The sequence below is a fragment of the Tupaia chinensis genome, unplaced genomic scaffold (genome assembly GCF_000334495.1).
Source record: "Tupaia chinensis unplaced genomic scaffold, TupChi_1.0 Scaffold000052_1, whole genome shotgun sequence".
In the NCBI taxonomy this organism is placed as follows: Eukaryota; Metazoa; Chordata; class Mammalia; order Scandentia; family Tupaiidae; genus Tupaia; species Tupaia belangeri.
In genome coordinates this window covers 3,448,168-3,458,255 of record NW_006159510.1, presented here as the reverse complement: position 1 = coordinate 3,458,255, position 10,088 = coordinate 3,448,168, and the positions used below count along the sequence as shown (strand labels likewise).

The 10,088-nt window shown below is 40.4% G+C and overlaps 1 protein-coding gene across 2 annotated transcripts in view; it reads right to left on the bottom strand.

Annotated features, from left to right (window-relative positions):
* Nucleotides 1-10,088, bottom strand: part of ADARB2 (adenosine deaminase RNA specific B2 (inactive)) — a 567,650-nt gene that overhangs the window by 479,663 nt on the left and 77,899 nt on the right. The window lies entirely within an intron of this gene.

Here is a 10,088-nt window from a genome sequence, read left to right as displayed (position 1 = left end):
TTTTTTTTTTTTTTTGAGAGGTTTTTTTCTCTATAGGGCGTGTGCGCTCGCCAGACAGACAGAGAGAGACAGAGAGACAGAAAGTGAGAAATCACCCCCCAGGGGGAATGGTCACACCACAGTCCCTTCTCCTCCATTCTCCTCTCAGGATCTTGGGCACGCACGCACACCCACTCAGCGTGAGTTTTAAGCCCCCGGGTCCGGGACGCGAACCATGGTCGACTACGTGGGAGTCCAGCGACATAGCCATTACGCTAACTGCTGGTCCCCCAAAAGTAATCAATTTTTGCTAAAAAGAAGAGTGTTGGCTAATTTACCGTTTCTACAATAAACCCAATCCCAGGACTCTAAGCCTAATTCTGAGAATGATTTGGAACTTTGGGAGTGACAGTGACAAGGTGCTTGGTGGATTTGCTTGTGGAGCCCTGGATGCTACATTAGATCAGTAATGTGAAACCAGAGGTGGTGTAGTCTTGCCTTCTCAAGCTTCATTACGAAAGACTTCATTACTGAATCACACACAGCGCATGCCACCATCTCCCAGCTCCCCTTGGCTCAGGATAAATAAAGACTCCAGGTTATCTCAAAGGCAGGAGTGGAAACAAGCTAATGCAGGGAGATGGGACATTCATTATGCCATTTACACAGGCTGTGGATAAATGATCAAATTCCGTGTGTCAACCACAAAGAGCCCAAGTATAATTTTTAAATGCAGGAAGTATTTCTCCAGGGCTCTGATATTTTCTTCCTCCAGGCTGCAGCCACATTTGCGAGCATGCCAAGTTACGCCACTACTGATTTACTGCACTAGGAGCAGCACTCCATCAATGTCCCTGAGCTGCCACTGCCACCAAGCTCTCCCTGTCCCCGGGCATCTTGCTTACAGAAGAAAATTATTCACTTGCTTGTATGTTACATGCAAAACAAACTATTTTTAGCTGCCCACATCTATCACCTCACTTTGCTCTTAAGGTTTGGTTGGGGGAGAAGAGAGGAGAAGGACAAAGAAATAGGGAATGCCGGAACCTTTTTTTCGAAAAGGCAAAATATGCACATGCTGGTGGTGACACAGGTTATCATATATGGTGACAGAGAAATGTGCAGGCTGTTTCAGTTGCTGTCACTTGAGCTTTGTCTTGTCCTGCCAAGGACCAGTGCGAAGTGGACAGTCAATGATGATGGTGGTATGCATGCAATTTTTCTTGTCTGCACAAGAAGAGCTCCATAAAGTTACCTGTCAGTGACAGGAACTTTTCACTTTTAAAAGGGCATAAAGCTTTCTAAATACCTTTTCTCATAAAGTGATAGACTGAATTGGCATTCCTCTTTTTTCAGGTTTGGGATTTTCACTATTTGGTCAACGTTTAAATTTACGGGATGAAATTTCACTCTCAAATAATGATGCCCGAGGCTCTTTGAGTGTGATCTGGTGATGCTAATTTTCATAGGCACTTTCAAAAGTGCATGTCATGCCTATATAAGCACAGGAGAAAAAAAGGGTTGAGGGAAAATGTAGGATGCCAGAGTGCATTGAATGGGGGTTTTACGTGGTTAGTGGATGTATTAAAAAGAGATATTTGATGGACCAGCTGGTGGTTATAGCAAAAACTAAAAATCAAAACAAAACACCCCAGATACTTGGCAAAAGTCTCAAGCCATAAAAAACAGGCTTCAGAGAGGAGAGTTAATGGATACTAGGGCACTTCTAAGTACTGAATAATGTGATGCTCATCACAGGAAGTGTGGGCTGCCATGGGAATAAGGGTGTAAGAATTGAAAGAGCTGAGGTCAGCAAGTACCATGAAGGTTAAGGTGCTCGATCTCACAGGGCCTACTTCATGGATCAAGTCCCAGACCCAGTGACTTGAAACTCATGCCAGGCACATGTGTGTGTGTGTGCCTTAAATCTTGAGAGGAGAGAATGGAGGAGAAGGGATTGCTATGTGGCCATATCCCAGGGGGTGATATTTTTCTCTCTCTCTCTCTACTCTCTCCAGTTAGTGCACACACTCTATAGCAAAACTTAAAAACAAAAACAAGAAAAAGAAAAAAAAATTGGAAGAGGTATAATTAGAGTAACCAGTAGTAGGATTGGTGCTGATCTGGTGCATTGCTTACGTAAGTCTTGCTGTGGTACAGATGACTGCATTAGTTCTAAAGTCTCAAGTGGGATAAAACTAACAGTGTTTCAGTAAATCTCTTTTGCAAGATTATAATACTCAGGGTAAGGGACACACATAGGACCTGGAACTATGCAGGCATGGAATGCCTTCTGCCCTGATCAACGCTGTTGGTGAGCAGCAAATGGCACACGGCAGGATGTACCATCAAAACCAGCTTCCAGATAAAGTCTCTAAGTTGAGCTCCTGAAGCTAGCAAGAAGATGACATAAACCTAACATCATCTCAGGTAGAAGTAGCCTCCTCACCTGGTCAAGGATTTTTCAGTCACATAAAACCAGAAATCAAAATGGTAATCTATATAAACATACCACTGAGCAGTTCCAGGACCTGCCGGAGACTCTCAGTCACTTCTAACCCAGTTCTTCCTACGCTTGTCCCAGATGCTTGCCTGCCTTAGTTTCCCATTCTCATCCACTCTTCACCTCTGTTTTCAAGTTAGCAGTGTCACATTGCTCTCCTCTACAACCTGCTTTCTATGATCATGATTTCCCCCCTTTCCCCATTCCTCACTATTCTTCATCCATCAAGGCTTTATTTATAAATTTAATTATTTACTCAAGACACACAGGTGAAGTCTGAGATGTACTCCATCCCTGCCTCCATGGGGCTAGCCACATAGCAGAAAATGTAGGCAGATATTAAGCAAATAATGATAGCTATGAGTAGCATTAGGAAGCACGTCATGAGTATGTATGACCAAGGCACCTAGCTGTAAACAGAGAAGTCTGGCAAATGCTCCAATTAGAAGAGATAGCAACATTGACTCAGTAAGGATGAATAAGTGTTAGCTAAGTGACCTTACAGTCCCTAAGGGATTTCCATTAGAATATATTCATATTTATTCACATGACCCAAATGCTTTGAAAATTATGAGTTCTGGTTCTCCAGTCTTGCTTGTATGAGGTTCCACTACTGTTACTGTTGGCATGTTGGGCTTTCACAAACACAGTGCTCTGGCAAGGCCTCAAGCTCCCACATATACCAACTATGTGCACCCTGAGGGGCTTTTCTTGTCTGTGCTGTTCCTTGTGCCCCATTTGAATCCACGAACAATAACATTAGTGTTACTAAATAAGAAGAGAGAATATAAGATACTGAAAGAAAAAGTCCTCTTGGGTAGAAGGTGTTAACTTCTACTGGGAAAGGTTCTTGCTTTGAGGCTGATGGTGGAATGGCCTGGTTCGACTACATGGCAAACCCATATGGCCAATATGATCACATAAAACTGTTATGTCAAACCCATTGGCAGCAAAACATAGATCTTCCCATCACGACAGGAGCAGCACTCTGGAATCAAAGGCATTGGAGATGTTCTTTGATTCTTGAAGTTGAATCAGTTCCTCCAAGTTCTAACTTGCAATAGTCCTTTCTATTTCTAAATTCTCTTTCCTAGCTTGATATCTCCCAGTCAACTCTCCTTCTTCCTTTCAATTAGAATGTTTGGGAGGGGGAATGAGATATGTTATTTGAAGTGCTGATAAAGTCAGCAAAATAGAGATGTTCTGAGGTGTGGCAGCTTGTACACTCTGCACTAAATTAGCAGTTGTACATGCATCCTGGAATGTAATTCTGCTACTGCCTATGTATCTTAATCAGAAAGCATTCCCCTTAATTCTCAAAACAAGGCAGCTATCAGTGATGGAGGCTGGCAAAGGAATGGAAAGGCCCTACAATGTCAGAGTAGATAAAAATACAGAGGACAAAACTGCACACCGTGTTACCACTAACAAGGGTATGAGTTCTGTTGTTGAAATGTTATTTATTACACTCCATGTTGCTTCTGAGGCATACCTTAAAAAGATGAACAATTTTAGAGACCTTCACCAAGATAAATATGTAGTTTGAGTCTCTTTTAGTTTGATATCTTTTTAGGAAGATTGAAAGAAGAGAGTGTTTTAAAGTTCTTTGTAGAAACTTTATAGAAAACAATTGAAAGATTGCATAAACCTTTAGCTGTAGTTTCTTCTTTTCTTCTATTACTGGCACCTTTTGAAATATGTAAAAAAAAGTATGCATTTCACTTTATTTATTTAAGGTATTCCTAAAAAAAAGTAGCACTCTTTTTATTTTTATTTATTTTTGATTTTTAAATGCCAGAGGATGTGTGTGTGTGTGTGTGTGTGTGTGAGAGAGAGAGAGAGAGAGCAAGAAAGCACCCCCCACCCCATGGAGTGTGATCATACTGAAATCTCTTGTCTTCCATTTGTCTGTCCTGTCAGGATTTGGGGCATGCACACACACACACATGCTCAGCATGTTTTTCAAGCCTTTGGAATTGAGATTCAAACTCCGGTCTGCCATGAGGTATCCAGCTTCCTTAATCACAGATCCATGGCGTCAGCCATGAAAGTTCTATTTTATGAGCCTGAAATACTATTAAGCTAGTACAAGAAATTCTCAATGGCTAAGTGTGTCTTTCCTGGGAGAAATAATTTAGAAAAACCCAACAATATTGGGATTTAAAGATGTATAGTGATGTTAGCAAAATCTTAGAAAGTTGGGGAAAAATATTTTTTGCAGTTTTAAAAAAGCTTCTTTTTTTCCTTTTTTTGAAAACAAAGTATAACATTTCTCTTGCCTTTTGAGCATCTAAAGATTATTATATGAAGTTTATATTGTATCTGCCTTAGACTCTTTTTGCTTCCTAAAATATTTCATCTTCCACAGTAATGCTCTCTTCAAAGTAGGGTTTATCTCTACCCTTTCACACATACCAGGAACAGAGCAATATTTTTTAACTTGAATCTCCCAGACCTGGTCCAGGAAGTATAGCAAGCTTTCTTTTCTTTTTCAAAAATGATTTATTTATTAATTTTTTAAAAATTTTACATTCATTCACTGTATATCATTGCAGCATACAAAATGAGTTTTCCCAACCACAATATATTGCAGCATACAAAATGAGTTTTCCCATCCACAATATATTAAAAATTGGCTCAAAGTATTACTGTACATGCTATCATCAACAAATAATTTCCTATTTATTGTTTCTTATGTATTTTGCTTTTTTCTCTCCCCCCACCCTGATTCCCTTCATCTTGCCCTCTGCCATTTCCTAACCTTCTCCCACACTGTCTCTTGTATTTAGGGTTGCTTTCCACAATTTTTAAAAAGCTTTTTCCCCCCACATTTCATTGATTTACAAAAGATCTTAATTAAACTAAATTTTTTCAATAATAGTGCAGCTGGTATAAACATATCTACAAACACATGTTTGACTTTAGGCATGTAACTCAGTGAGTAGAATAGACATACTATAAAGTAGCACCTAGCTGAGGTTATATAGCTTACCGTGGTCATTAAATAGGTGTTTTTGTTGTTGTTGTTGTTGGTTTGTTTGCTTTATGGATTTGCAAGTTCTATTCTCAACCTGTTTCCCAAGCCTCTCCAAGACTCATCATAAAGTGAATGAATTTTGAGTGACCTCAAGACAGGTTAGGAATTGCTGAACAGTTTATTTTAAAAATGCATGTTTCTAAAAAATACTTGTTTGTTTTTTTCCACATTACTTCATGGTTTTACAAAATAAAGTGTTATGGTTTGAATTATTCCTACATTCTCCAAGATCTATTAACTAAGACAATAAATATGTGTGAAAGAATGATTCATATCTGTGCTCAATCTAGAGAGTTTATCCTTGAGGAAGTCTTTGTTCACATAGTCAACCTCTAGTGCTATTGAATTGCCTTTCTACTTCAATAGATATTCAGAAAACAAACCTAGAACCATACTAACTAACACAACCTAGTACTGGTGATGCCAATATCTTAATAGGAGAAGGGATGCCTATATGCTGTCTTTCTAGAAAACTTCTTCTACATTTGGCTGTACAGTTAGTGCCATTGCCTTGCAGGGGGCACTATTATGACTCATTATTTTGCAATGGAATCTGAGAATTGAGGGCTTAGATAATTTGTGCAAAATCAGGATGCTAGTAATAGCATTGGACCTATTAATCAGTGGGCTGTACTACCTCCTCCTGATAGTTTGCATTTATATTGCACTTTACAAAATACTTTTTATCCTATTTGGTATAGAAATCCTAGGAAAGTAGGTGCTCAGATAAAGGGCAGAGTTCAAAAGAGGTCCTCCAGATATATAGCTACTAAACTACGCTATAGATACAAATCTCATATTTAAAATCAACCACGTTGACTTGACCCTTGCCATTTTTATTTGGTTAGATCAACCTAATTTTCTTGTGTGGAGTGGGATTCATAGAAAGGAGAATTCTTACTGTCTTTGAAATGTCCTGAGTATATATTTGGTTTAAGATCATATCTTAAATTGGTGTCACTAGTAGAATTCGTAAAGTCCAATTGAATCTTACTATGTTATCTCCAGTCATGGACATTCCCAGTTTCCACAGAGATGGCCCTGTTCTATTATCACCATCTTAAATGCCCTGGGCTTTAACCATGTTTCATCTTTCTTGACCATCCTGGTTAGCAATTTCTCCCTTTTATTGTCTGTATTGCTTATTTGACAGCTAACTTATGTCCATTCATACTTTTCTTTCTCTCACTTTAAGATATGGGTGTCTCAAATATTTAGGCTCATACAAAAAGCTCACATTTCTTGATTGTTTTTCAAGGGTTAATCCTATAACCAGGGACATATTTCCAGGTAGACCAGAGAGTTTGTCCTGGTTTGATGGGATGTGCTTCGTGAGCCAGCCTGTATGTGCTGTGTAGGAGGTTCGCAGGGGATTGGATATCCCCCTGATTCTACCATCTCTTCCTCTTAAAAGCTCACTGAGCCACTGATCTTGTGAGTTTCATCTATATCATCTGTAAAATAGAATATATTGAGGCAGATAGGTTAGTCTCTCAAACTCATGGTCTGTGATTGGCACATAATTATTTTTTAAAATCATCTGAGAACTTTTGGCATCATATGATTTCTGGCTTCCTAAAAGGATAGGACTCCATAAACATTGGATGACTTGGAAGTCCTGCTTCTATCATTGAACCAAATTTCTCATGACATGTTGTACATTTTTATCATTATAAACAAAATTACAAACTCTCTGAAGGTCTTTAGAGTCGGACTTTCCATATTCATGATTGTTTGAGGTATAGAGTTAAATGACAACTTTATGAAGAGAGATATTTATGAGGTAGTTTATGTATTTTGGGAAAAACATTCTGGGATGCTTCTAGAAGCTATTCACCTTCTGTCTGTGTCACTTAAAGATGAAGAAAATCTGCTAGGTTTGCAATGAGAGCCTCCTGGTGTTTTGGGTAAGTCAGCATTCACATGATGAGATGGTGAAAACACTTTGATGAGATATTTGACAAGCTAAGTACTTTAGGGGTTGCAATAGAGGCAAGGATACAAAAGCAAGTGGAAGAATAAGAGGTGCAGCCTCATAAATATAGCTAGGTAGGCAGACTCGAAACGCAGATTCAACAACAACAACACACAAATGGGACTTTCCTTCAGGTCTTTTCTTTGTGGACTCCATAGAACTTTCTAATATAAAAGTGTCAGATACTGATCTAACTGCATCAGAAACCTTTGCCATCAGTCTGTAAAAGGCTTAATTTAATCTGTCTCTTACTATCTTAAATTAAACAGTACAAGACGTTTTCTGATCATCAGCAAGGTCTTTCATGATGTGAGATTGTAATTCTCCATTTACCCACTGCAGTATTATAAAGGCAGCATAGGAAGGGCTGACATTTAACTGATGTAACTTGAAAAAGATGCCTGTGGCTCGTGTTTTCTTAGTTATGGGACATATTCCCATAGCTAAGGGTTGGAAGGCCACTAGCAAATGCTAATATCCCACAACTGCTCAGACTCTGTGTGCTGTGTGTGGTGGAGTTGACTTTTCACATCCGGATTGTCCAGCAGCACAATTATTAGCTGGACTCTAGCAGCTCTCTCTCCCCTTGTTGAGGTTATCTCAAGGATACTGGAGAGCTGTGTTTCTCCTTCTGTGCCAAGGTGAACCACACAAATGCTTCAGATGTTCAGCTATCCCCTCATGAGACAGACGGCTCGGCTTCTGCGTGGCTTTGGGGAGGGGAGTGGCCCAGCCCCCAGCCACAGAATGACAAATTACCTCTCTGCCAATATCAGAGCTGGGACAGTTCTCGCCACAGCGTCCTCCAGATGGGCCTAATTAAACTATTAGCCAATGAGCAAGGTCTGACGGCTCCATTAGGAGTCCTCCTGTGCTTAAATAAACAGTTCAGAATAAATAGTCTCTCCATCCGGGCCCTTCACATGTGCAGCCTGAGCTTCCTTACAAGGTCTCCATAGATCTGCACTTGGCAGACCTGGTGAGGATGACTGGTCTCCTTAGGCCGCCTTCCTGCAATTTTCTCATACTCTCAGACTTGCCAGATATAAGGCAGCAATGGGTGATGAGGTGAAGATGGCCATGCTGCCGCCAGCTGGCTAACAGGGTCATCTCACCATCAGCCGCACCCCATCTGCCAGTGCTTATCTACGAAACTGCTTCTCCTGGCCTGCTGGTGCTTCCAGAGACTCCTGAATTCAGGATGGCAGTCCCTCGCTAACTAATGTGTTGCTCCCCACGTACAGAAATTTTAGACAAACATGGTTTGTCACTTGTAATTATCATCACGTAAGAGACACATTTTATGCATACTAAATGAAGGTGCTAAGAAACAAAGTGGGGCTCTCTTCTGGAGCCTCGTGGGCCCAGGTGCGTGTTGGACTAAAGAGGAATGGGGTTTGCCCAGCCGAAGTCGTGATGTTTCCCCTTGTCTCTGAGGATGGCAGCCCACACAGGCAGAATGCTTACTACTTCCCTAGGGGACTTTTCACAGAACACTCAGCTCTGACGGAACTGTTCTGTAAACACCGAACTCTAGGGATCTTCTCACCTAACACTTGGCTAGAGAGAACTTCTCACCTAAACAGGACCCCAGGGTTTCCAAAGAGGAAGCACAGCTTGGAGGGACAGACTACTCCTTCCTCTTTTCCTGTTTTGAACACTGTCATTTCTATATCATTTTAGAAAAATATCAATGGAAAAAAGTCAGTTTTTGAGAAAAATTAAGAGAAATAAAGAAAAGAAGCATAAGCTAAGGGGCACTGAAAACTGAAAATTGAAGTATGCTAAAAATAAAATTATTTTCAATGTGAGAGGCTGGTTCTTCAAATAGGCTAGAGGCTGTGTATTTCTCTCTGTGACTATTATCATCATAGTCTACTAATTTGGGTGAGTTCTGACTGATTTTCTGGTATTTTTGATGTGCTGAGAGCTCACATAATATGAAAATCAAAACTGCTTTTTCCTCCACCTTCTCTTACCAGGGAAGGACCATCCAACCTTCAGCATTGCTCTGTCCTGAGAGCACAGTCCCTCCTGATAACTCGGTCATGCTATTGATCTAACTTTCAACGAGGACAATGCACCTGACCAACGTTCATTAGCACCTACTGTGTGCAGAGTTTTTTAGGGGATAGCAGTGACTGGTATGGACAAATCCCCTTTTCTGTTTAACGCACTTAGTGTAACTCTCAGGCAGGCTCACTTGGTTCCCAGAGCTCAGGGCCTTCCTCAGATTCAATCCTTCTTGTCTCCACTGATGTCTGCTCTCAAAAGACAACTAGAAGCTTCCTCAGGGCACTTATAAAGAGCTAACTAATATATGATGGCCACGGTGTTATTCTCCTTCACAGAGGTGGGTTGTAAAGGGAATGACCAACAATAGCAATGGGCCCTTGATAGTACCAATGACGGTTATTTTTTCTTATTCTTTAATTTCCTTTTGCCACTGGACAGAGCATTGGAGCCTTCTTGGTTTTTGTTTCACTCTTTAGTCCTCACAAAACCAAACTCAGTCAGGAGGCTAGATTTCTGAGCACTGAACAGAATATCCATGGAGGATATTTATTACTGACTTTTGTATTAGGTGGTGCTAA